At 48.8% G+C, this 25,727-nt stretch overlaps 1 long non-coding RNA gene across 7 annotated transcripts in view; it reads left to right on the top strand.

Moving 5' to 3' along the window:
- Positions 1-5,127: 5,127 nt before the first annotated feature.
- LOC107967407 (uncharacterized) overlaps positions 5,128-25,727 on the top strand; it is a 62,984-nt gene continuing 42,384 nt past the window's right edge. For 5 of the 7 annotated variants that reach the window (XR_008538215.2, XR_008538217.2, XR_010147937.1 and 2 more), the window contains exon 1: positions 5,128-5,481. This is a non-coding gene — a long non-coding RNA (uncharacterized LOC107967407). The remainder of the gene's footprint in view (positions 5,482-25,727) is intronic. The other 2 variants (XR_010147936.1, XR_008538216.2) reach the window with 2 other exon arrangements.

Raw genomic sequence — 25,727 nt, 5'->3', positions numbered from 1 at the left:
TGAGCATATATACATGTTACAATTTTGAAAATATTTGTAAAAACATTACAAAGGTAAAAACCTTATTCCCTTCTTTCCAAAAAATCTTAAATAAAATCGATGCTCCAGGAAAACTTGTGATGTTTATCCAAAGGCTTCTCTTTCTCCCCAGCAGGTGACCTTGGATCCAGAAGACCTGTCTGCTAGTTACAGAAGCAGGTTTTTGAAAACTTCCTGGAGATGAGAGAGGATTAGCAGTATGTGCTGCACGTAGCAGAAATCTCCAGCTGTAAATATTTAAGTGTCATTTCGGGTGTTATTTATATATTTGCTCAGCTGTCTGTACTTATGTTATCTGTATCCTAGATGTGTTTTTCTATGTTTTGCCTTAGCTAATGCTCTCCTGGGAAAGAAACAGGCTGTGAAGTCCTTCACGTAGAATGCCAAGAGAGCATGACAAGCAGTTGGACATTTGAGCAATGCTTTTGACACACCTGATGAAGATCAATAATTATTTCAAGCACCAATTAGTGCAACTGACGTTCTTAGTGTTATTGAAAGCATGCCTGAGAACAGCTGGAAACCTCCTATTTCTGGTGTAATATCTTTCTCATGGGAATTACACCTGAGATTGTGAGGTTCAATTCTACAGTCATGTCTTTACCCCAGGTATTGTTGCAAAAATGAGCAGGCTCAGTCGTCAAGTTCCTAGTCAAATGCAGATTGAACTGAAGCTAATTCTAGCTCATCAATATTTAACCTCTGGTCATTCCTCAGTCCTGCTAGAAGAGAGAAAGGTGCTGACGAGAGGCTTTTTAGCTCTATTTTTCACATGGATGAAGAAACCAAGGCCAGTTTCCATTCTCTAAGACTGTAAAAAGAATCCTAGGAGGAGTTTCTCCCCATTTTTTATTGTATTTTATTGTATTTTACTTTATTTTATTTTATGTATATATTTGGTTTTGGTAAAGACGAGGTCTCCCTGTGTTTCCCCGCCTGGTGTCGAACTCCTGGGCTCAAGCGACTCTCCTGGGCACATGGCTCATGTGTAATCCCAGCACTTTGGTAAGCCGAGGCAGGAAGATCTCCCCATTTTAAAGATGGGGAAGCGGGCCAAGTCAGACAAGCTGTCTCTGATCTGTATGCTGAGGGCATTGTTTCCTGTCTCCAAGAACGGAGCTGTTTTTCCCAGGAATGGCTCTGTCAAGAGTCTATACACAGAGTACTTTTATTAAGGCCACATCAGGACAGCAGCTTAACCAAGCAGGGATGTCAGGGAGGCAGGAGTAGAGGTTGTCAAGGGAAATTTTGTTATCTTGCAACTCTTCTAGGCAGTGGCCAGAAATTGTTTTGAAAGACAGGCTTATGCCCAGGGGACGGAGAAATCCAAGTGTTACAGCTCCTGACCTTGAGGGTTTATGTACAACCTGAACACTAAGCTAATGTGCCATGTATCCTGGGGATGCCAACAATAACAGGTCAGGCTCCTCCATGCCATGCACGTGTGTGTGTGTGTGTGTGTGTGTGTGGTAACCATCCTCAAAACAAAGCCACAATTACCATGGTATTTTCTGTGACTCCACTTCTAGGAATGGTTATAGATACTGCTGCTGCATGGTAAGGCTATCAGGCCCTGTGCTGGCATGCAGGAGGTCTCACAAGATCTATCCTGAACCTCCAAGTAGCAAGAGATGTAGGCCATTTCAGATAAAAGCAAGGATGCCTAAGTATTATTATTTTTACATTTCTAAAGGAGTATCTAGAACGTCCCTCCCTTCTGCATCCCATGACAGATCTCTCCCATCAGATATAAAGGCAGGCAAATGGTACCAGACTGTGGACTGAATGCAGAAGCTGCTGGCACCCAGCTAGGGACAGCAGATGAGCTACAGGCCTGGCTGAGAGGCACCCGTCTCCAAATCTGGGATTTCCCTGGTCCCTCCTATTTTTCCAAATAAGGAACTACTCTCCCAGTTTGCAGATGCAGAAAATGAGGCCTAGATATAGCAGCTGCGTCCACCTGTTTGTGACGCAGCCAGTGCCCAGAGCTCAAGGGAAACTACTAAGATGAGAGTTTGTGCAAGAAAGAGTTGCCCCGTGCATTATCACAGCGCACTCTCGGTTCGCTCTTTGGGGCACCCAACCTGACAAATAAACCTCGTTCCTCTTATGAACATAGAACAAAAATCAAAACGGGATACTTCCAACTCATATCTCATCTCCTCCATACCATTTCTAGTCCAAGCCAAAGCCCCATTTCCCTATTCATAGATGGACTCTCAGACTTCTCCCTCGTCTTCTTCAAGTGAGTTTTGTGAAATGAGGTGGAACAGATGAGGATCTTTTTAGTGGTACAGCACTGGGGGTAGGCAAGCCCATTCCTTCACAGAAAATCAGGACAAAATAAAAGCCAAAATCCAAAAGTCTCAGAATTCCAATTCTAGACCTGTGTGGTCCGATCTAGTAGCCACTAGCCACATGTGGGGCCACTGAACACTGGAGAGGTGCTCCATGCAACTGAAGAGCTGGGTTTTTTATTTCATTTTAATTAACTTAAAGACTGATCATTTTATTCTGTTATTAGAAAGCATAGGTATATATGGGGCAATTTAGGTTTGTAAATGAACTTCTTCAACCATCAATGTTATGAAATCTAAGTACAGATCGGGTATTTCCAAAGAAAATTTAGTGTCTGAACTTAGATGTGCAATACAGGTAAAATACACACCAGAGTTGGAAGACTTAGAAGGAAAAAAATGTATGGCTCATTATTAATTTTTTATATTGACACGTCAATTTTAATGATATATTTTATTTAACACATATCTAAAATATATTGTGTTAAATAAAATACATCATTGAAATTACTTTCACCTGTTTGTCTTTTTTTTACATGTGTAAACATGATTCCTGGGAAATTGTTAATCGCATATTCTATTTTTGTTGGTTCACTACCCCAGACGTCTAACGTTCCCAGGGATGGTGCCGCAGAGGGAATATCCTGGTCCAGAGCTCCATTCATCCCTCGCCCTCTCATGTTGCTAAAAGGTCCCTCTCGACCATTTTCCAACTTTCTCTTTCTTCAGTACTGTTTTAATATTACTAACTTCAGGGAATATCAGCTTCCCTCCACCTTTATCTCACCGACGGCGTTGCTCTCCTCTGCCTCCTGGCTTTTGAAGATCCATCTTCTGCTACGAAAAACCCTCGTCTTCACTCCCCATTCTCAATGTTTTCCTTTAACACCACCTTCTCCGGCTTTTTCTGACAATTCCTATCTCTTGAAACAGCTTCCTTGGAGGTGGAGGGGAGAGGCATCAAATCACACGCCTACTCCTTCCTGCCTGTCTCCCACCATCACCCCTTCTTGCTCCTGCTGAGTGGTTCCCACCTCTGTTCTTCCCTCCATCCCACCTTTTCTCTGTTTCACTCACCCTTTCTCGGTGCCGCTGGATCTCAGGTTGGATTTCTAGGATACAGACTCTGCATGGAGATGGAGATCAGCCTGCAAGAGGTCTACTGGGGGCCTGACCAGCTCATGCTCCCCAGACCCGGCAGGCCTCCCTGTGGCGTTCACTCTGGCAGCAGGCCCGAACGGCTAGGTTGTCTCAAGCCACCTGTGCCCAGGTTGCTGAGCTGTTCCAGGCATTCCAGGAGGTCTATGGGGAGGCGGGGGGGCTTACCGCCATAGACCTCACTCACCTTGAGAGAGTGAGGAAAACAGGATTAGGCAGAGACTGAACTTGAACTGCGTTGCTTTCCACAGAGGCCTCGTCAGATCCCTCTGGAAGCTGTGGCTCTGGGGAGGCCCTTCGGAGTCCCCCTGAAGGAAAGCAAAGAAATGAACCTTTGTGTCCCTGGATCAACCAACTGGATCCAGGATCCTGATGCCCCCCAAGGAGTGGCAATCTTGTCTACACAACCCACCACTCAAATAATTCTCTTGAAAGCCCCCAGAGATCTCCTGATTTCCAAATCTAAACCTGTTTTCTTGGGCACTTCCTTCCTGATGTCCCTGTAGCCCAGGCCCCCACTGAACATCCCTCTTCTCCTGAGTTCTCTCACTCCACACAGTCCCGACCCTCCCACATGGTTTCTCTCATGGGCTCCTTCCCCTCCTTAGACAGCTTCTGTCTTCAGCCCTGTTCTCTCTATCTTTTCTACCCTCTTGCTCCATTTTCTTCTCTTGTCAGCCCAACTTCTTTCCAGATGATTCCAAAAATCGCATCTCTTGCCTCAGCCTCTCTCCTAAGAACCACAGGTCATTCCCACTGCATTTGCTGGATGTGTGCCCCTGGAAGAAGGTGGCCTGCTTCTCAAACCCGGCTTGCCCCACACGAAACTCAACCTCACATCACTCCAGGTCTCCTCCAGACTTCAGGTTTTTACCCCCTCACCCCCAGCACACTCCTCCTCCTGCACCGCGCACAGCAAGCTCTGGGGACTCCTTCGCGGCAGCTTCTGCATTCAGGTCTTCATCTCAGGGGACTGTGGCTGTCATCTCCTTCCCGCATGGCCCTGTGCGAAGCCTTTCCCAGCGGCCAGCTGCGGCATTGAGAGCACTGGTGCTCTGGGGCACAGTGGCGTGCTTCGCGTTCCCTGCCCCCCAGTAGCGGCCTCCCTGACCTAGCAACCTGGTATATGGATAACCCGGCTCGCTGCAGTCAAGTTTCAAAAGAACATGGTTGGATAAGCACAAGGCCACCGTTGCTCTGGGAAATAACCCATAATGCACGCCCCACTGCTAGGACAGACCCACTTAGGGACAGCTTTGTACCTCCGCTGGGTGCAGGCAGGGACAGCTGGGCCCTACCGTCTACTCTTTTTGCTCCAGATTAGGAAGAATCTTGATTCTCCCTGGGCCCAGGGAATGCAAGGCCGATGGTCCCCAGGACTCTGAGAGGGACAGGGCAGTGATGGGAGTCTCGGGGCGGAGGATGAGGGGAGGGGAGGAAGGGGGAGTGGGGAAGCTCTATGTCATCAAACCTTGTCCCTAAAGTCCCTGGGAACCCCCAGGAGCCAACCTCTCCCAGGGGCCGACCTAGGCAGGAGACAGAGGGATCTGAGAGGGCGGGTAGGGCGGGGGCTGGGGGCTGCGGAGGGCGGGAAGGTTTGAAAGCCGCTCCGCCGCCGCTCATCAAGTCCACCCCTTCCCGCGCTCCCCGCAGGTTTCCCCCAGACAATCGCACAGTACCCCTAACTCCACTTAATTCGCTCCGCGTGCTCTGAATCACAGAAAGGCAAACTTGCTGACAAAGAGGCGGCCCGCCCGCGTGCGGGGTTCCCGGGCGCGTCCCGCTGGCCAGGTGAGGACAGCGGGCACTGGGCGCCGCAGCGGGGCGCGGGGCGGGCTGGAGGCGCGCGGACACTCCCCCGGCCGGCAAGGAAGGGGCGGGCCGAGGCGCGGGCCAGGTGCCGCTGGGTGGCCCTGCGAGCCGCCGCTCTCCGCCTCTCTAGGCTCAGCTTCCATCACCGCGTAGCGGAGCCCCGTGTCCGGGCCAGGTAAGTGCGGGCGGCTGCGGCGGGAGAAGCGCGCCCGCGTGGGGTGGGGCGCCGGGGGCGGGGGAGGGAGGCTGGGGGGTCCCGGCAAGGCGCCGCCACCTCCGCCGCCCGCAGTCCCTGATGGACCGTGGCGGGGCCGGCGGGCAGGGGGACGCTGGCTGCGGATAGGAGCGGGGCAGGCATCCCGGGGGAGTCGCGGCGGGTGGGAGCACGCGTTGGTGTGTGCAGGGGCCCGCAGCAGGGTGTCCTTAACCACACGCCTGAGTTCGCCTTCTGCACTTGTGCCTTGGGAAGAGCTCTGGGCCTCTGAGGGCCGTGGGCCCTCCCGGGACATGGCTGTCCCTCTTCAAAATGTCACTCTCTTTGCCCACCCTGAATTCCAGTAGCTGCCTCTTGTGCACAAGCTTAGCCGACAGGCTCAAAGTCGGCTTAGCTAGATGTGGACAGGCCGTGGCTGCCTACCCCGTGCAACACAGGGTTTGCTAAATGCAGGCACCTGCTGTGTGTGGTGCACGTTGTTCCCAGTGGGTCAGGCTGCCTGTGCAGGGGAGTCCTGTGTTCCCTGGGCACGTCTGTGCATTTGTGGCAACATGATTATGCAGGCCCTGTCACCTGTTTGTGGGCCCATCCCTGCACATGCGGCTGGCCGGCTCCTATGAAAGGAGGAGGGTGTGGAGGTGTTGGGGTGTATAGCTTTCCTAAGCGATATGTGCAGTGTTAACGTGTGCATTGGCTGGAAAGTGTGAAAGGGAGGCGGCTCAATTGGGTTCGGCCGAACAGCATCTTAACATGGGTCTCAGCTGCTGTGTGTGCAGGAATAGTGTCCCAGGGGTCTGCAGTGTGTGGCAAGTATTCTGAGGTGGGGTTGTGAGAAGAGGCAGCTTCTGAAAAAAGTCCTAAGTGCACTCTGGGGCATCGGGTGTATGCAGGCGGAGGGTGGGGTGGCAGGAGGATGAGGGTGGTATTAGGCCAGGGTGTGTTCAATTTGGGGGCAGCTGGCTTGTAGTGGAAAGCAGCAGCTGGAGTCTGGAGACCTAGATTTGAATTGGAACTTAATGGTTGTCACTGTGTCATTCGCTTTGTTGCCTGGAAAGGTCGTCTGGGGCTCAGTTACTCTGTGTGCAAAACGGGACTAATAATCACTGGCTTATCTCCCAAGGAGGCTGGAAGCTCCCATTAGTTAATGCCTGAAAGTGCTTTGGCAGCAGTAAGGTTCCCAGGGCCAGGGGCACTGCTGGGCCACAGGTGCAGAATTGGTGGTCTGGGAAGTGCTTGGGTGGCCTGGAGCTGTTTGGTTTGTGGATAGTAGGCGAGCCATTTGCAGGCTGCTTCCTGTCATATTCAGCACAGCAGGAGTGTCTGACTCTTGCGTGTAAAATATGTATAGACCTGTGTAGTTTCTCATAGTTCTTGTATGAACACCTTCTATAGCACAGGAGGAAAACTGGCTTTGATGTCTTTAAATCGCCCGGAGCACTTTGCCTTTCCAGAGAGCCATCCTCCAGATGAACCAGTGGGCTTATGCCCACCATCTTGCTTTTACCTTTATGCCAAATGAAGCAGTAAGGAACACCCTCCTGTTTGCAGCTGGAGAGATAGGAGATGAAGAAGCTTTCCCAGCCAAGATCACAGATCTAGGGTGTCAACTGCAGGGCTCTGTCTTTTGCGGTATAGAGCCTTCAGATCCAGGGCCAGCCCTGGCCCCAGCTGAGGAGGGGAGGGGAGGGGAGGGGAGGGAAGAGTCACGCCAGACAGTACCAAACAGCAGGACGTGGTTTGGTGGTTTATCTGCCCTTGGATGTCACCTGTCACTGAGAATTTTTTTTTTTTTTTTTGAGATGGAGTGGGATTACAGGCGCCCGCCACCACACCTGGCTACTTTTTGTATTTTTAGTAGAGAAAGAGTTTCACCATGTTGGCCAGGCTGGTCTCTAACTCTTGACCTCGGGTGATCCACCTCCCTCAGCCTTCCAAAGTGCTGGGATTAGAGGTGTGAACCATTGCACAGGGCCCACTGAGACATCTTTGTATGTGGTAGCTGTTTAGTAATGTCTGTGAAAGCGAAGAGCCCTGGGTGGAGGATGCTGGAAACCCAAGTCAGGTCCCAGCTGTGCCCCTGCCCGCCATGTCCTGGGGAAGGTTGCTTTGCCTCACTGGGTCTGCTTCCTCATTGGTCCAAAACAGGGCATCTTTCCAGATTGTCATTCTGATCTCAGCTTGTGTTTCACTTCCTCAGAGAGGCCTGTCCTTATCCCCATCTAAAGTGGCCACCTCCTTGTCACGTTCACATCACTTCCGTGATCTGTTTCCTCTGTGGCACGGGCCACCCTTTCTGAACTTCCCTTTGCCACGTCCTACTACAGTGTGAGCTTAATGAAAGCGGAGACTGCGTTTGTCCTGTCACCTGCTGGCTCACCAGCACCTAGACACAGTAGGTGCTCAAGAAATATGGTTGTGTGAATGAGTGAACAAAGAGGTTAACAAGGGGCTGGGGGTGATGCATGCCTGTTTTTCAAACTGTGCTCCTAGGAGCTTTGGACAGGGAGAGCAAGCCCCATGGCCCTGGATCCCTTACACCAGCAGCTTGGGGTTCATCTAAGTTACATGCCGGCTTCCAGGTAGGATTTCCTTTGAAGAAAGTTTTCTCCCACTAAAATAAAACTAGAAAGCCATTGCACCAGAAGACTTCAAGGGGTCTTTTCATCTTTTCAGCTCCAAGTTGAAACAGTTGTACGGCACCTGGAAGTAATGCACACTTGGCCTTCTGTGAGGGTCACAGGCAGGATTCACGCACACAGAGTGGTTGTTCCGTGGCTCATTTCGGTTTGGCCATGGCATTGATCCACAGCAATTTTTATGCAACTGATTTAATTTCCTGAATTTTTGGTTGGAGTTAATATGAAAACGATTTTGCATACAATACAGTAGCAAGGGCTATGTGGGAACTCTGATCCATGGGAGAGACAGGCCCTGGACAGGGAAAAAACACAACACATCTGCAAGGTGGAGAAACCACACATGGATATTTGATAGCTCCTTATTTAAGGTGACTGTGTTTGTCGTCGTCCTCTGTTGGGTGTGTTCCCAGGCAGCCTGCCCAGATGTGCCTCATCCCCAGGAGATGCCCACTCAGCATTGTCTTGCTTGAGTAGTTGGCAGTGCAGGGGAGCTCTGCTCTCTGGGTGAGTGCTGAGCCTGCAGGACAGCCACGTGGTGCACCAGCCTTGGCCTGTATTTACAGCAGCCATGCATCCTAGGGTTTCCAAGCTCGTCTCCATGTAAAACATTGTCTCGTGCTGTTTTCTTCTATAAATACACTTGGAAATGGTAGGGCAACTGCTGTGTCCAACACTGTGCCCAGGTTTGGGGCACAGAACCTAGATTACCTCTCCCTTTTCTTTTCTTTTCTTTTTTTTTTTTTTTTTTGACAGAGTCTCACTCTGTCGCCCAGGCTGGAGTGCAGTGGTGTGACCTCGGCTCACTGCAAGCTCCGCCTCCCGGGTTCATGCCATTCTCCTGCCTCAGCCTCCCGAGTAGCTGGGACTACAGGTGCCTGCCACCACACCCGGCTAATTTATTTGTATTTTTTTAGTAGAGACAGGGTTTCACCATGTTAGCCAGGATGGTCTCGATCTCCTGACCTTGTGAGCCACCCGTCTAGGCCTCCCAAAGTGCTGGGATTACAGGCGTGAGCCACTGCACCTGGCCATTACCTCTCCCTTTCCTAAGCCCCGTGCGAGGAGCATTACTGGCCATGCCCGCAACAGACAAGGGGGCATCATTGTTTTGTTTGGTTGGTTTAGGAAGGCTGTTAAGGGAGATTGTGGAGACAAATGGAGAGAAGATGGGAGTAAAGAACTGGGCCCTCTGTTCACTCCTTTTGACACTCCTTTGCTTCTTGTACATGTCCCCACTCTGGCTGACTTTGGTGTGTTTCTGGGCTTACACACCACAGCACAGATAGAGTTGCAGAGGGGGCAACAAATATACACTGTGCACAAATATTCACCAAGTGTCTGCTATAAGCTTGAACCTCCAGGCCCTAAGAAATGCATCAGGACCCAGCCCCTGAATGCTGAGTGCTGGTTATTGAAGAGATTAAACTTACACCCAGGAACAGATGAGAAAACAGCCCAGTGCAGACTGATTGGCACCCACCAAGCCACACCTGGAGCTCCCAAAAAGGAAAGGTGGGCAAAGCCTGCAGGCGAAGGCAGCAGGCAGCAAGGGTGGCAGGAGAGCTCAGCTGTGGGGGTAGATGGTCCAGGCGTGGATCCTGGCTATGCCCCTTCCTCTCCGTGAGAACTTCCCTGTGTTATGTGACCTCACTAAGCTTCAGTTTCCTCATCTGTAAATGGAGAAAATGACCTGTAATTCCTAATCAGGTGCATGGATGCCTGCCTGAGCTGAACTCAGTAGAGGGTATGGAGCACCCAAGTGTCTGATGACCACAGTGAAGTGGTTTGGAAAAGGGCCCATGGTGAGGAGGGGGCTCTCAGATGGTGACCGCTATGGGATTGTCTGATGCTGGTCTCCTCTGTCAGTAGTCCAGAGGTCTGTGACCTCCTGCTGGTTAGGCCCCAGGCCAACCAGGCAACCCCTTTCTTCCCTTTCCAACTGTTACTTCCATGCTACTCCACACACACAACTATGGGAAGGAAAGTGTCTGCACCCCAACAGCCTCCTCTCCCTTCCTCACCGCTCATGTGTAAGCGCATGGCCCTGCTTAGAGCTGAAGTGTCCTTGTTGTGAAACGCCGAAAATTGAGGATGTTACAGAGGCTCAGGAAATGTTCGGGAGAATTGCTTTGATGGTTCCCCAGTCTGTTCTGAAGCATTGAGTAGGGGCCCCCCATTGATGGTGGCGTGGGATAACCCCCCAGTGGCTCTCAGCCTCGTTCCAATTTACTATTGCTAAACAGGGACTTCATCGTTTGAAAGACTTTTGTCAGCCAGACTTCCATATAAATGAGAATTTGACTCTGTATCTTAAAAATATTAATGAAAGGCCATATCATTAATAGTTTGGTTTTACTATCCAGTGTCTAGCTTTCTGCTTTATATCATTTACATTTTTTTAAAAAAAATCAGTTTAGGTCATTTACTAACAGAATTCCAGTGTGTTTAAAAGGCTCAGAAAGGGGCCGGGTGCAGTGGCTCATGCCCGTAACCCTAACACTTTGTGAGGCTGAAGCAGGAAGATCGCTTGAGCCCAGGAATTCAAGACTAGCCTGGGCAACAGAGCAAGGCGCCGTCTCCACAATAATAAACATAATTCTATTCTCAGGTAGTGTTGAGGGCTATTATTCTAAAACCAGGGTACAGGACAAAGGTCAAAACCCTACTACTTATCTATGAAAGGCAGCTATGAAAGAGAAATCTCTTTATAGTATTTCAAGAATATTTATGGAAACTTAAACTTCTACTTGCCAAAAAGGCTGTACAGTCTAGCTACCATACCGGCTATGTGGTTAAATAAGATAATGTAATTTTTTTTTCTAACTGACCTCAAACAAACAGGACAACACAGCTCACCTCTATCCTTTGTACTTTTTTCTTCTGAACCTTTTTTTTTTTTCTTAAAATTTTTTTGAGTCTCACTTTGTCACCCAGGCTGGAGCACAGTGTCTTGATCATGGCTCACTGTAGCCTCAACTTCCCAGGCTTAAGCCATCCTCCCACCTCAGCCTCCAGAGTGGCTGGGACTACAGGCATGTGCCACTACACCCAACTAATTTAAAGAATTCCTTGAAATGCCTAACAATAAGTTAAGAGGGATGAAAGGAAAAGGGAACTATCCATGACCCTATTTTTTTTTTCCTTCTATGTCATCATTTTGGTGTTAGTGGTTGGTTAAATCAGGAAGCAACACAAATGAGAAAGGATAGGATATCATAAGGTTCCTCGGTTGTTCGTGTTTCTTAGAATGTATATCTTTCTGCATTTGAACAAAGTTCTGATTCCAACATAGAGTGTGGCTTTTCAGTGCTGTGAACGACCTGTTTACTCTGTCGCAGAGATCTTGTCTTGGGCTCACTTTGAGGTTCTCTGAGCTCCCATGCACTGTGGATCCCTGGAATTCTGTGCTCACAGGCATCGTGAACACCATATGCAAATGGAGAGCAGACATTTGCACATGTCTTCAGCTAATGTTCATGTCCCACTGTCCCACTGGACTTCACTTATGAGACACAAGTTCAAAGATGAAATTATCAAGAATTTCAAGATGCCAACAGCAGGACATTAAACCAAATGCAGGGTCCTTCCAAATGTGAGCCTGTGAGCCCACACATGTTGCACACCCATGAAGCCAGCCCTGCCTCAAGGCTTTGTGGTCACATTTTTAAATGGTGGCCCAGTTAAGGCAACACAAGTCCTTTCAACAGGTGGGCCATCCAAGGGCCCTAGGATTCAAGTTAGTCATTTGTATGTTTAGAAAATGATGGAGGCTTCCATTTCTATTAATATATCCAGATCTCCACCCTCCTGCTTTACATCATTTACCTTTTTAAGAGCTTAGGTGTTTTACTAACAGGTTCTAAAAGCAAATGATCGGAGTAGAGGTGGAATTGTCCATTTTGTCTGAGATTTGGAACAGATTGAAAAGTAAAAAACTTCTAGGAGTTCTTAGGCCCATTCAGATACTCACTTGCTGTTCTAGGCATGACCATTTTTATACCAAAGCTGAGCAGATAGGTTGGGATGAGGCAGGGCGGGAGGGAAGGAGGGAGTGGCTTAGTTATTGAGGGAGTACTCTTTGGGAGAGAAGAGAGGCACAAGGAAGAGGATGTGAGAAAGTGCCAGATAACTCCGCATTTGGGGATCCTTTTTTGTACACGCAGAGGCTTCTAAGCCAGGCTTTCCAGAAGAAAGAAACTCCTCTGTGTGGAGAGAGAGGGTGAGACAGGAAGTTAGAACTGGAAGCACTGGGAGAGAATGAAATCCTAGAAAGGCAATTAACACTTTCTGACGGCACTGAACAGATAGCTAAGGGCTTTCAACTCGCAAGTACAGGGAATCAAATGCTAGTACAGTGAACCAGAAAGGGGGCGGAGGCAGAAGGAAACCCCTCTCCTCTTTTTCAGAAAGGAGAACTCGGTTAGAAAGAGCAGTGATGGGTAACAGTAAAAGTTTGGTAAGGAGAAGCCACATTTGCATTGTACCTTTAATTCATTTAAATTATCCACATTCACCTTGGTTTTAATTTATTGTATAAATAATGCTAATTGTGAGTAGCTATTTTCATCATTAAATTTGACAGATTCGTGCCTGGTTGATGCAAATTCTCCAGGGCTCCAAAACTGTTTTTACACTATGACCTGAAAGCTAAGAATTATTTTTTACATATTCGAAGATTTGAAACAAACAAACAAAAAGCAAAGAAGAATATACTGCAGAAACCATATGTGGCCTGCAAAGCCAAAAATATATACTAACAGGTCCTTTATAGAAAAAGTTTGCTGACCCCTAATCTTTCCCGCATCAGCCTGGGGTTATCAACACCTAAGTCAGTTCAGTGCATGACACTGCTGTCTCTCTGAGTACCAGCCTCTGAGGTCCCAATTTAATTCGCCTGGGGTGCAGCCTGGGAATTGATTTTTTTTAATCCTCAGGTGGTTCTAGTGGACATCTGAGGTCAAAAGTAGTTCTAATACAGTAGTTCCCAAAGTGAGGTCTGGGACCAGCAGCATCAACATTGCTTGTTAAACGCAAAATCCCAGGCCCTACCCCAAACCTGCTGACTCAGAAACTCTTGGGAGGGGTCCAGCAACCTACCAGTGTGCATTCAGGTGATTCTGAAGCACGTTCAAGTTTGAGAACACTGCTCTAAGGCTTGGCCTTTCAAACTTAAAGGCCGTGCTCATGGTTGCTCATGGCAGGCAAACCTCACGAATGGATCAGGTTGAAAGCACGGAAGCTGACAAGGGGGGGAACCGAAAGGCTTCAGGTCTGAGCTTGGAAATAACCACAGTTGTTCTCTTACACATAACTGAGGCCCTGGGAGGTGAAGTGAGCTGCAGGAACCAGAGCTTGGGACAGAATAACTCCACCAATGATAATAATGAATTCCTCCCTAGAAAATTATCATTTATAATACTTTTAACATTGGGCTCTATTTTTCATTATTACATGTATATTTATCTTTTAATGTTAGTATATTAATTTACAGAAGGTACCCACTTGGTAAACAAGGATTTAAACACAACTTTGAACTATCTTGAAATAATTTAAATAAATGTTATACATGCCTGGGAAGTAGGCTGACTTTCACCTCGTAATTGATGGGTGAATTCTGTTCTCCTAACCTCCCCCTATGGGAGGACAGATTCCCACAGGGTACTTGGCCCCAGATTCCTGCCCTCCAGTGATGTAGCCTGTGGGGCAGTTATAAGAATGTAATAAGAATTACACTGAAGGCCTACCACGTGCCAGGCACAGTACGAGGTGTTAACATACATTATCTCCTGTAATCATTACAACTCTCTAAAGTCAGCGTTATTATCCCCATTTTATAGTTGTGAATGTTGAGGCACAGAGAGCTTAAAGACCTTCCCCAAATCCCAAAACCAATAAATGGCAGAGCTGAGATTCAAACCCAGGGAGGTCTGGCCTCAAAATAGGCGGGACTGGAGGTAGGGAAGCTTGCCTGTGATCAGGCGTGATATGGCATTTCAGTTAATCTACACTAGTTGAGTTTATAAATATGCAAAGTGATCGTTCCCAGCCCTCCCAAGTCTTGCCCATTTTCCTGGGTTTCCTTGGCAAGAAGTGAGTCCACACCATACAAAGGTTGGATTGGTGATGTGCTCATCTTAGAATCCAGGGACCAGAGGCACTTGGAGCAACCAGAGATCTTCTGTCCAGGTTGTCTAGAATGCCATCGCTACCAACAGAGCTGACTGGGTCCTTAAATTCCTCCTTCACTTTGGAAATTAGCAGTCAAGGTGGTGTATAAATATTACACATTATCATCCTCGTCAATAATAATGAGGCAGCCTTTCAGATCTTCATGTCTCCAAAGCGCTGTGTGCTCATTAGCTTCTGATGGCTTAGTATCGTTATCCTTGGTTACAGCCACAGACAATGGGAGCACAAAGGCCATGACCCGGCGGGGGGTAACACTGTAAGTCCACAGTCCTCCCTAGCCTGGAGCACTGGGCTGAGAATCAGAGATACGGATTTGCATCTCAACTCTTCTCAGACTTGATCGACTTGAGAATGGAGAAATGACATCCACCCTCTTGGTCTCTTTAGCCAAAATATGAGAGTGGGCTGATTTCTAAGGTTCCTTCTCCATGTGAGACAGGCAGGTAGCTTTCTAAACCTTGGAAACAATGGGGCGTGCGTGATGATGGTAGTGGTGATGTGATGAGTACATGATGAAGGAGCTGATTTGGGCACTCTCGAGGGTATTCTGATGCCAAGTTGGTTTCTATAACATCCTCCCTCAATAACTCATGGAACTAAAAATCTTCCTTTTTTTGGAAAGAATTGGGGTAACAGTGTGGGGGTCGTTGGTTAATCGCCATGTGCGTGCATTATTTCCTTGCCCAAAAAGGTCGAGCATCTTTTTAACAGACAAGTATCTGTGTGCTTGGCTCTCTTGCAAGCAGAAGATTCTAATGCTTTCCAAAGGGATTTCTAAGTCCCTAAAATACATGTTTTCACAGACCTGAGATGGAGAGGCATGGTTTATTTGTCAGGGAGCTTAGCAACTTCCAAGCTCTCTTCAATAAATCACATCACCTTCGGACTTAAGACCTAACAGATTTACATCCAAGTCCCAAAGTGAACATTGGAATTCAAATCTGGATGCATCAGTGTTCTCTCCCTCACCCTCAACACAGATTTATCAGCCAGAGTGGTGTGGGAGAAGGCAGGCTGGGCCAGGAGTCTGGACACCTGGGCTACCTGGCTTCTAGCTCCAGCTCGGCCTCTAGTAACATCTCTGGAGCCCACTGGGTTTCTGAGCCTGCACCGGGAAAATAGTCTACTCTTGGGAGTTGACAGTTCAGGCCTACACAAAAAAAGAAGGGTTGCACGTCAGTGGTTCTTACCCTTTTTGAGTGAGGGAGTCGCAAACCCCTTTGGAGACCTGCTAAAACCTGTGGAACTGCAGCACATAAATAGTAAAACTTTTCATACCATTTCAGGGGCCCCAAAGTTATAATTCCCTGCAAGGAATGGTCTTTTAGTCTCATTGCTAAGCCATAGTATCCTGTTCCAGAGACAAGACAGGCACTATTTTGAAAGCAAATGAGAAATTGTACAAATCCTTCTGTCTGGGAAAGAAGATGAGTTTTTAAGTTATTTGGACATTGTTTATTCAATTCCTGCTGCCAGGAAGGAAATGTCGCTGGCTTTCCTATTCCCAGCGGGCAGGTTATGAATATCCTTAAGCATGAAATGTCGTGCATGAGGAAGGCTTTTGTGGGAGAGCTCCTCCTTCCACCCCGCAGTAAACTCTTCTCCAGCCTGGCCCATCCTGCCAAAGCCACAGAACATCCAAACTGCCACTATCCCTTGCTGGGCTGCTGCTGTGTGCTGGGGAGGGGCAGCTGCACGTCCAGCCAGTACTTACTGAATTCAGGCACTGGCTGGGGCATCACGGTCACTCTCTCGGGGATCCTCAGCATTTGATCCCCACTGGGCAGAAGACACTGGCTCAGGTAGATCAGATGACCTGCCCAAGGTCCTGCAGCTGGCAAGGGTGACATTAATTTTCCCTCGATGTATGTGACATCCCAGCCCCTGAAGCAAACACCAGAGAGCCAGGCTCACATTTATGTTCACCCACCTCCTGGCACCAGGGATGGGGAAGGGGACAAAAGCCACACTTCTGCCTGTGCTCAGGATGGTGTATGAGCTGCCCTACAGAGGACCTGTCTCTGAAGCTTGTGGGTGTCCTTTGCAGCATCCAACCGGAGTCATTTCCCAGTGGCTGCAGCTGTGGACCTGGGGGGTGCTGCTCTGGAGACCCCACCCTAGAAGGGCCAGCAGTGTTATTGAGGGCCCCCTGTCCTAGGCTCTGAGTCCTCTGCATCAAGCCTAGTGGAGAGCTCTTGGTTCAGACCAGTCTGAAAGCTGGGATCATTGTTGATCAGGGGCATGGACGTGCCTCCCACATCCTCTAGACAGCCTTGAGGATCCATGGTCTCTGTGCCTTCCCTTCACCCCTGTACACAGCAGTGAACACTCACCTTGGCCCCTGAGAACAGAGACGCATGTGGGCCTCCAGCTCCAGTCTGGGTCCTAAACCCAAGCCTGGGAGGCTGCTGGGCCTGCAGTGTTGTCTGCTTCTGCCTGGCTTCCTGGGGGACTGTGGATGTTGCTGTCAGCCTCATGGTTACCCAGCCCTCTGGCCTTCTGGAGTTTCTGCAAGGCACCAGCCTCCAGCTACTGGCTGGCCCAGCTTGGATGGACAGCAGAGTGACAGGGAAGACCCCCTTAAGATGCTTCTGTCCTAGCTCCAGGTCTGAGGAGGCAGAGCAGAGCTGATCTGAAAGGACTCCCATTGTAAAATGGTTACAATGGTATCTTTTATGTTGTGTGTATTTTATCCCAATAAAAAGAAAGAAATGGAAAGGGGTTGGGACCAGGTTGGAGGTCAGCAGAAGATGAATATTGTCTATGAAATGAAGGGCTTCTCCATGGTCTTGGAGGCCACCTTCAGTTCTAAAAGTGTCTTGTGAGTCCGTGATATGGTCCCAGCTCTCCCCACATTTTAACCATAAACAAGTGTGGAATGATGATAGGCAATTGAAGAATGGAAAAGCTGCTGGCTGCCTGTTGGTCTCCTAGAGTGTCCAAGCAGGAATTTTGTGGTCCCAGCTTTGGGGTCGGTGGCGGAGGGAGACAGTGGTCAGAGGAGCTTAAATGAGTGGAGAGGGGCTTAAATGAGTGGAGAGGGGCTTAAATGAGTGGAGAGGGGCTTAAATGAGTGGAGAGGGGCTTAAATGAGTGGAGAGGGGCTTAACACACCCCTTCAACCAGAGGGGCTCTGCTTTATCTTTTTTATATATCGAGGCTCTACATAAAAACTTATTTGAAAGAATCTACTAGAACACCAACTTTCTCATTGTACAGATAAAGAAACTGAGGCACAGAGGGAGGTGGTGACTTGCTCAAAGTGCTGGCAAGTAGAGAAGGCCTCCTGAATCTAGACCCCATCCCCAACACCTGGGCCTTTGCTTGCCCCTGCGATCGTGTCCTCTGCCTTTATAAACACAGCACATCAGTTAGCGGACGGCCCTGTCCCTAGCATCACTTTGGCAATTCCCCTTTCTTTGATCATCATGGGAAGTGAGGACTTCCTCAGCCCCTGCCCCTCCCCTGGGATCCAGGAGCACACATTCTTCCCCAACCAGATTCTCTCTTGCCAAGCACTGGCCTTCACTCGGGGGCGAGGAGGGGAGGTGAGCAAGCAGCTCCCGCATGGACATGGACAGGGCCTCTTTACATGTGGCTCCGCACGGGTGAAGAAAAGATGGGCTCTTCTCTATGGAAATCATAGATCCATTCTCCAAGTATGGGAAAAATTATAGACTGTTTCCTTCCCTATATTTAAGCTCATTCAAGGGAGCAGTAAGCATGTTAGTATATTTCTGAAAGGTGTTTTGAAGACCCAGTGTGTCAGAATTAAAACTCTGTGCTCTTAGTGTAGAAAGCCAGTGATTTTCATGAGTGAGCTTAGGGTCTGTCTTCTCACCATCGGTTTCCTCTGCCCCTCTAGCTAGGTCCACCCCAGCAGGTGGGCAGCCTGGGCCAGCTTCCATGGACTGACTGCAGGGCAGACTGGACAGCCCTTGACTGTCCTAGACAACTTGGCCTCCGCTGTGGTCTTGCAGAATTACAGGAAATCGATTAATACATGCCCAATTCTCCCTTCAGATAGCTGGGCTGCTAAGTGTATTTTTAGAATTCATTTAAATAAATGCTCATTCCCCAACCCCAGACTCTGGTTTATAACCCACTGGGCCATTTGGATTTCTTTCATTTAACCTCATAATTGGTGACTCTAATTCTCATAATCTGGTGGTCCCCTTTTGCTTACAAAGTCCACGATCATGAGCCTGAACCATACCTTCCCTTCACCTTCTTTGCCTAATTCCTGCTCATCCTTAAAAACCTATGTCCATAGTTCCCTCTTCATCCCTCCTGCACACGTTTCCCCCTGAACTTCATCCATTGTGATGTTGACGTGTCCGTTTTTCCAGCTGTGAGCTCTCGGAGTTCAGAGACAGCGGCATTCATTCCCTTCTCTTCTCTCCAGCACCTATGCCACATAGTGAGGCCAGGGATGTTCAATAAATTAATAGATTAATTAACTAGTTAATCTCAGAGGGGAAAACAGATACATGAACCTTCAGCAGACCTTCTGCAATGCTAAATGAGGAGGGGAGACGCAAGCAGGGCAGCAGTGAGAAGAGTGCAATAGACAGATTTGCAGGATGTTCTTTGAGGAGAGCTGCAGAAGGGGGTGTCTTGGTAAAGCATTGCATGTTGGGGAGGCAAGTGGTGATACTGAGAAAAAGGGGTGAGCATTGCACAGGCGATGGAGTGTCACTTACTGAGATTAGGAATAGGGGATGAATGGGTCGCAGGGAGATGTTGTTGACTGCATTTTGGGCGTGCTGAATGGGAGGGACCTGCAGCCATGGGAGGGAGCCTGCAGCTCAGCAGGGTTTTGAGTCATCAGATTGCTGGAGGTGGATGGGGTTGGGCATGAATGGGGGTGGCAAAGAACAAAAAATGTTCCCCACCTCACCCTGGAGGGAGTGCCAGCCTTAAAGGGGTAAGCCAGGAAGAAGATGAGTGGATGAGGCCAAGGAAGAGAGGACGAAGCTGGAGACTTGGAGGTCATGATGTTCAGATCAAGGCAAATTAGAAACTCAGGAGAAGAACGAGGTGAGAATGTACCACGAAACCAGCAGTGGAGAGGGTCTTCAAAAGGAAGGTGTGATCAGTGCTTCAAATTCAGCAGAGGTGAAGCGGGAGGAGGTTTGAAAAGCCACCTTTGGCTCTGGCAATGACAGTAACTTTGGGATGAGTAGAGTGGGCGAGGAGGTCAGACAGTGGTGGGGTGCAGGATGACTGGACAAAGAAGTAAAGCTTCAGAGGAAGAAAGATCTGGCAGTAACTCAAGAGGGAGACAGGATCCAGGAAACTGTGGGTGACTTGAGAGACAGCATGCATTCTGATGAGGCTGAGCTTTGCAGTCTTACAGCTGAGATTCTATCCCGGCTCCATGTACTAGTCTGATTAAGGACTAATTTGTTGCTCCTAGAGCTGGAGCTAGAGTAGGAGCTCTTTTTCTTTTCTGAGAGGAACATTTATACAGAGAAGACTCTGACCACCAAGGGTATGAGTCAGTTTAGAGTAAAGGCTAAGGTACTAACTCGGAGACCCAATAGGACAGTGGCTTAAAAAAAAAAAAAAAAACAAAAAAACACAAAGTTTTTCTATCTCTCTCTCTCTCTCTCTCTCATCTTACAGTCAGGGTAGGCAAGCTGTTATGCTCCACACAGTCATACAGGGATCCCGGATCCTGCCATCTTGTTTCTGTACCATCCCCGAGGACAGCGTGTGTCTCCAAATGTGGCCTCCAGACAAGCAGCCCTAGTGTCACCCAGAAACTTGTCAGAAATGCAAACTTCAGGCACCACCCCAGACTTACTGAATTAGAATCGCTGGGGGTGGGGCCAGCTGCGTTTTCAGAAGTCCTTCAGGTGATTCTAATGTACCCTTAAGCTTAGAAACACTTCTCTGAGGTGCTGTCCTTGTCTGCATGGTTGAAGCTGGATTTCAGACATATCTCTGTCCCAGTTCTCAGGAAGGGAAAAGATTGTGGTGATGTGTAGGGACAATGTTTTAAGGTCCAGGCATGGAGCGGTACTTCCACTCACATTCCATTGTCAAGAACTACTATATGCCCAGATCTAGCTGCTTGAAGGGTTGGGAAATGCAGTCACTGGTTAGGTGGCCATGTACCCAGTCACAGCTCCATTATAATGGAAGAAGAGAAGAACAAATTTTGGGAGATCACTAACAGTCTTGGCTACTTGAATCAAACTTGAGTTAAGTTTAATGCCAATTCCCATCCTTTGGAAGAAAGAAATCTACCTACAGATCACAGTTAAGGCCTATCTATTTAAAGGGATCCATGAGGGTTTTCTTGTCAGGTGTACCAGCCTCCAAACCCTCACTGGACATGAGCAGCCCAACACTTAGTCACCTACCTTACCTGCTCATCCGAGATACATTGTGCTGCCCAGTTCCTGGTTGGAAACATCCAATAAAAGGATTTCCTCCAGCTGGCCCCATCCGAAAGAAGGCACCCCGGCTTGGCAGGGAAGGATGGGTGGTAAAGAGGTGTTGGTTTGCTGGAAATGAGAGCTAGAAGAAAGATAAGCAGCTTGTCCAGTGAGCAGCTAGGTACTTGCTGGGCATTTATGCACACCTGCCCAGACTGTGCACTGCACAATTCCAGGGGCAGCCATTCACAGTCACTCTGATGTGGATAGCTCCCCCTGGAACAGGGTGATGCAGGCACCTGTGTCTCAGCCATGTCCCACCCTCTGCTGAACCCCAGCACCCTGGGGTCTTGGGCATTCCTGTTGCTGCTGCTCATTGCCTTACAGATCAGGGTGAGCTTAGGCTCACCCTGAATGGGCCACTCCTGAAGCCTCCATCCTTCCTCTGAACAGCTTCTCAGGAGGTGTCTCAGTGCTTCATGGACCAAGCCTGGACAGATAAATCAGTTCTGCATGGGAGCAGCTTTTCTTCCCTCCTCCAAGTCTACTAAAAGCCCAAACCTGAGAAGCCTTGACCTTGGCATCAGCAACACCTGGGCTTGATTCCTGGGTCTGCCAGCAGAGCCTCAGCTCCTCATTTATAAAACAGAAGCGATAGCAACTGCCTTAGTGAGTTATTGAAACAGTTAAATGAGAAACTTGGCCCATATGAGGGCCCCACCACTATTTATGGCTGAAGCTGCCGGGGGCTGGGCTTTCCAACTACTGGCCAGTGTCTGGAGGACGTGCAGGGGGTCAAGGTGGCTTCTCGGGGCCCTAAAACACCTTGTCTGCATGACTAGGAAATCATACATTTCTGGAACAGGCAGGGTGACCTGCCTTCCTTGGATCTGGCATGTGTTTACTTAATGAGCTACTTTCAGATCCGACACACGCACACTGTCTCTCTCTACCAGCTGTCTGTGATGCTGGGTTCTGCGGCAGGAGAAGGAAGCCACTTGTGTTTGCCACACTGAGATCTCACTGTTGGTGGGCCTTAGGGGCACTGGGCTTTCCCAGCCTCTGCTGTGGGTCCATCATTAAGACCTGGAGCAAAGGCAAAGAAAAGAAGGTGTAGAGCTAGGAGAAGGGGGTCCACTGCATGTTCATTTCCGATACCTCTCAGAGCTGTCCCCTCCTGCTGTGGGTTTCTTCTGAGGTCTGACTCCTCTACGGAAGTGTCTGATTGTGCCTTCAGGTGTTTCCCATCAAGGAAACTGTCTTGTTCCCATTTGTGCCTCGTTTGGATTATTTTCAAAAAGATATTCTACTTTGATGTACAATGGATATAGGTCTGTGTTTCTCATCTGAGGCTGACACTGAAGAAGGAGGGAAAAAAGAAGAACATGCAAAGAAGGCAGAGAAAGCTCAGGGAAAGCTCCTCTTTGTTTTCTTTGACAGGTTTCCTGAGGAACCGGGTGAGAGCAAGATGGGGTGAGAGGTATTTATGTAGCTCTCCCAGAGTTCATGAGCATTCACGTGGCTCTTCAGTGCATTTGCTCATTCGTTCACTCATTCATTCAGCATCGGACACCAATACATGGGGTGCTGTGTTGGGTTCTCAGGACCCCAGAACTTAGCTCAGATGTTGTCAAGTAATGTAGTTAAGGGGCATGCCTTGGGCTTCATTCATGGGGGTTGGTGACCATGGGGTATAAGAGCAGGAAGTGGGTTGGAGATACCTTTAGAATATGGAGGAGATGGGGCAGAAAGATTCAGAATGTTGTTGACAAGCAGTGTAACATCATGATGAAGAGCCAGGACTTAACACCCAGCCGGGACATTTTTGAAGTGAACTGGAGTACTGCTCTTAATTATGTTGACAATAGGTGCAAAGCAGGATTAACCTCTGTCTCTCTTTCCCCTTCTGTAACGTGGGGAAGATGTGTGTGCCTACCTTAAAGGGTTGTGAGGATTAAAAGAGATATTACTTACAAAGGACAGTTGATCCTTGAATAGCACGGGCTTGTTGAACTGTGCAGATCCACTTCTATTTTTCAACCAAACATGGATGGAAAATACAGTATTCACGGGATGCAAAACCCAATTATATGGAGAGCCGGCTTTTCATGTATGTAGGTTCTGCAGGGCTGGCTGCAGATCTTGAGCATGTGTGGACTTTGATTTACAAGGGGGTCCTGGAACCAATCCCCCATGTACGCCGAGGAACAACTGTACTAAAACCATACCTGACACACCACAGTTATTCCCGGGCTCACAAGGAAATGCACAAAGATTTAAGTGATACAGCAATGGCCCACAACTCCTGCGCTTGCAGTAAGTCTTAGAGTGAGGAAGTATCTTTACCCAACCTGGTAAAGAAGACAGTCATTCCAGTTTTATGGATGAGAAGAGCCAAGGCCGACAGTCACAAGCAAGTTAGAAATGGAAGCGAGACCAGAACCCAGGTTCCTAGATATAAGCTCAGCCCCCCTTACATTGCAGGATTGGGGATAGGGTTGATCAGAAGAGAAGGAATGTGTAGGGGTGACCCAAGCACCAAGACAGCTGTCACCTTCTGCACTCGATGACCTCACTAGCCCTGCTGGGATGGCAGAGGCCCAGGTGCTGCCTCCTGGAGCCCTACCCACAGGGCACCCCACCTGCAGCCCCAGCTGGGGGGCACCTCTTCCCACCCCCCCACCCCGCCCAGGGTGTCCTTTTGCAGTGCCTTGCTGTCGTGTTGAGAACAGAGATGAGGTGCGTAATGTTCACTGCAGCCGTAGCCTTTTTTCTCTTCTTTTAAAATGGCTTTCCTGTCTGAACCAATCTGCTTTGTTAAATAGAGGTCCTGGTTTTCTGCAGGTGAATTCTTCACGGCCACCTGGGGACAGGGTCCCCTCTCAATCATCTGTATAGAGTCTACTAAGCGGGCCGAGAGGGTTGAGGGGCAGAGGCCCTGAGACTCCATCCATAACCATCAGACACAGAGTCTGGCCGGTGTATTATTTAGGGTTACCCAACCTTTGCCTCTTGTCCTTCATTTGGGAAGCTCTTAGAGATGTGAGTTTCATCATGACCCTTGTCTGGCAATGAAGTTATAAAATTGCAGTATACATAGTTCTTGCAACTCTCCATCCCATTTAGTCCTCACAGCCACCATGCAAGGGAGACAAAGCCAGCCCAGCGTCATCTCTATCTTACAGAGGAGGAAGCTAAGGCTCCAGAGGTCACAGGGTTTGCCCAGGGTCACACTGCTGTAGGTGGCAGCTGGTACTCACACCCAGATCCCCTAACCTGCTGACTAGCGCTGGGTTTGTGTTTGTTTGGTCACTGATTCTTGTCACAAGCGCTGGAGAAGTCCTCATTTCACAGGTCAGACAGAATTAAAAAAAAAAAAAAAAGGATCTAGGAAAAACAGCAAACTGTGATCCTGCGTACAGGCACCTCCAGAGTCTCCCTGTGTATGTATACACCTAGAGGATGCGAGAAGCTGAACCACTTGCCTGACAGTAGGAGCAGAATCCTGACTAATACAAAAATGCAATCTGGTACTTGCAAATGAAGTAAAAAATAGTCATGTACTTAGGAAACCATGTCTCTCAGGGCATAAAGACTAGGAATTCTTAGTGCTAGGGTTTTAATTCAAGTTCCACCTACAGCACCATCCACATGACTCTATAGTTAGCAATCAAACCCTAAGTTTAGTCCAAAAGAGTTGCCTGTGCTCATTTACCTGCACACAACAAACATGGTAATGGAAAAGAAAAGGCGGTTGCTGGCCAGGCGAGGTGGCTCACGCCTGTAATCCCAGCACTTTGGGAGGCCAAGGCGGGTGGATCACTTGAGGTCAGGAGTTTAAGAACAGCCTGGCCAACATTGTGGAACCCTGTCTCTACTAAAAATACAAAAATTAGTCAGGCATGGTGGTATGTGCCTGTAATCCCAGATACTGTGGTGGCTGAGGCACAAGAATCATTTGAACCTGGGAGGCGGAGGTTACAGTGAACCACGATTGCGCTTACTGCACTCCAGTCTGGGTATACCCTGGAAGGAAGGAAGGAAGGAAGGAAGGAAGGAAGGAAGGAAGGAAGGAAGGAAGGAAGGAGGGAGGGAGGGAGGGGAGGGAGGGAAAGAAGGAAGGAAGGAAGGAAGGAAGGAAGGAAGGAAGGAAGGAAGGAAGGAAGGAAGGAAGGAAGGAAGGAAAGGCAGTTGCCCAGAGACCCCAGCCCAGCCTGTGCCTCAGTGGTGGCACTGGCAGCCGCTGGATCCCCAGCTTCAAAGTCAGAGAGATAGAGGACTAGGGAGAAGGTATGGTTCCCTCCAGAGGGTTCTCCAAACAGTTGGTCTCTTTCTACTGACAGCCATCATGGTCCTCCTGACCCAGGATCCTTTCAGAAAATACTGGCCTTGTGCCTCCCAGCCCCCAACTGGGGTCTCTGCCCTGGACAGATCCCCCAGCTCTTAGTTTTCACCAGAGATCCCCAAGCTACAGGAAATCCAAACTAGACCTGTGCTGGGAAAAGTCAAACATCTGTTCTGCACATAACTCATGTGCCTGGCTCTCCAATAGTGTTCTGTGCCTCAGTTTTCTCTTCTGTAAAAGGGGAAGATAATCCCATCGTGGGATTATTATAAGTATTAAATTAACTAATGCACGTATGGCACTTAGGTTAGTGGCTAGCATGAGCTAGCATTTAGTAAATGTTTATTATTGTATCAGCCAATCAAAATCTTGTTGGTGGCCATGGAAAAAACACTGGCCTGGGAGACAGGAGACCAGGTCCTCCCCTGCCACTGATCTGCAGTGTGGCTTTGACCACAGTGTGACCTCCTGGTCCCCCACCCCAATTCCCACCCCACGAGGGCCCAGCTGCCTCAGTTCTCAAAAGGACTGAGCTCAGAATCCTTCTGGCTCCTTCCAGCTGCCCCATTTCGAGGGTCTGAAGAAGTCCTACTTCTCTGCTTCAGAAGGACAGTCGCACTGTACACCCACCACAGACAAGTGGAATGA

Source organism: Pan troglodytes, chromosome 10 (genome assembly GCF_028858775.2).
Source record: "Pan troglodytes isolate AG18354 chromosome 10, NHGRI_mPanTro3-v2.0_pri, whole genome shotgun sequence".
Lineage (NCBI taxonomy): Eukaryota > Metazoa > Chordata > Mammalia > Primates > Hominidae > Pan > Pan troglodytes.
This window is presented reverse-complemented; position numbering and strand designations above follow the sequence as displayed.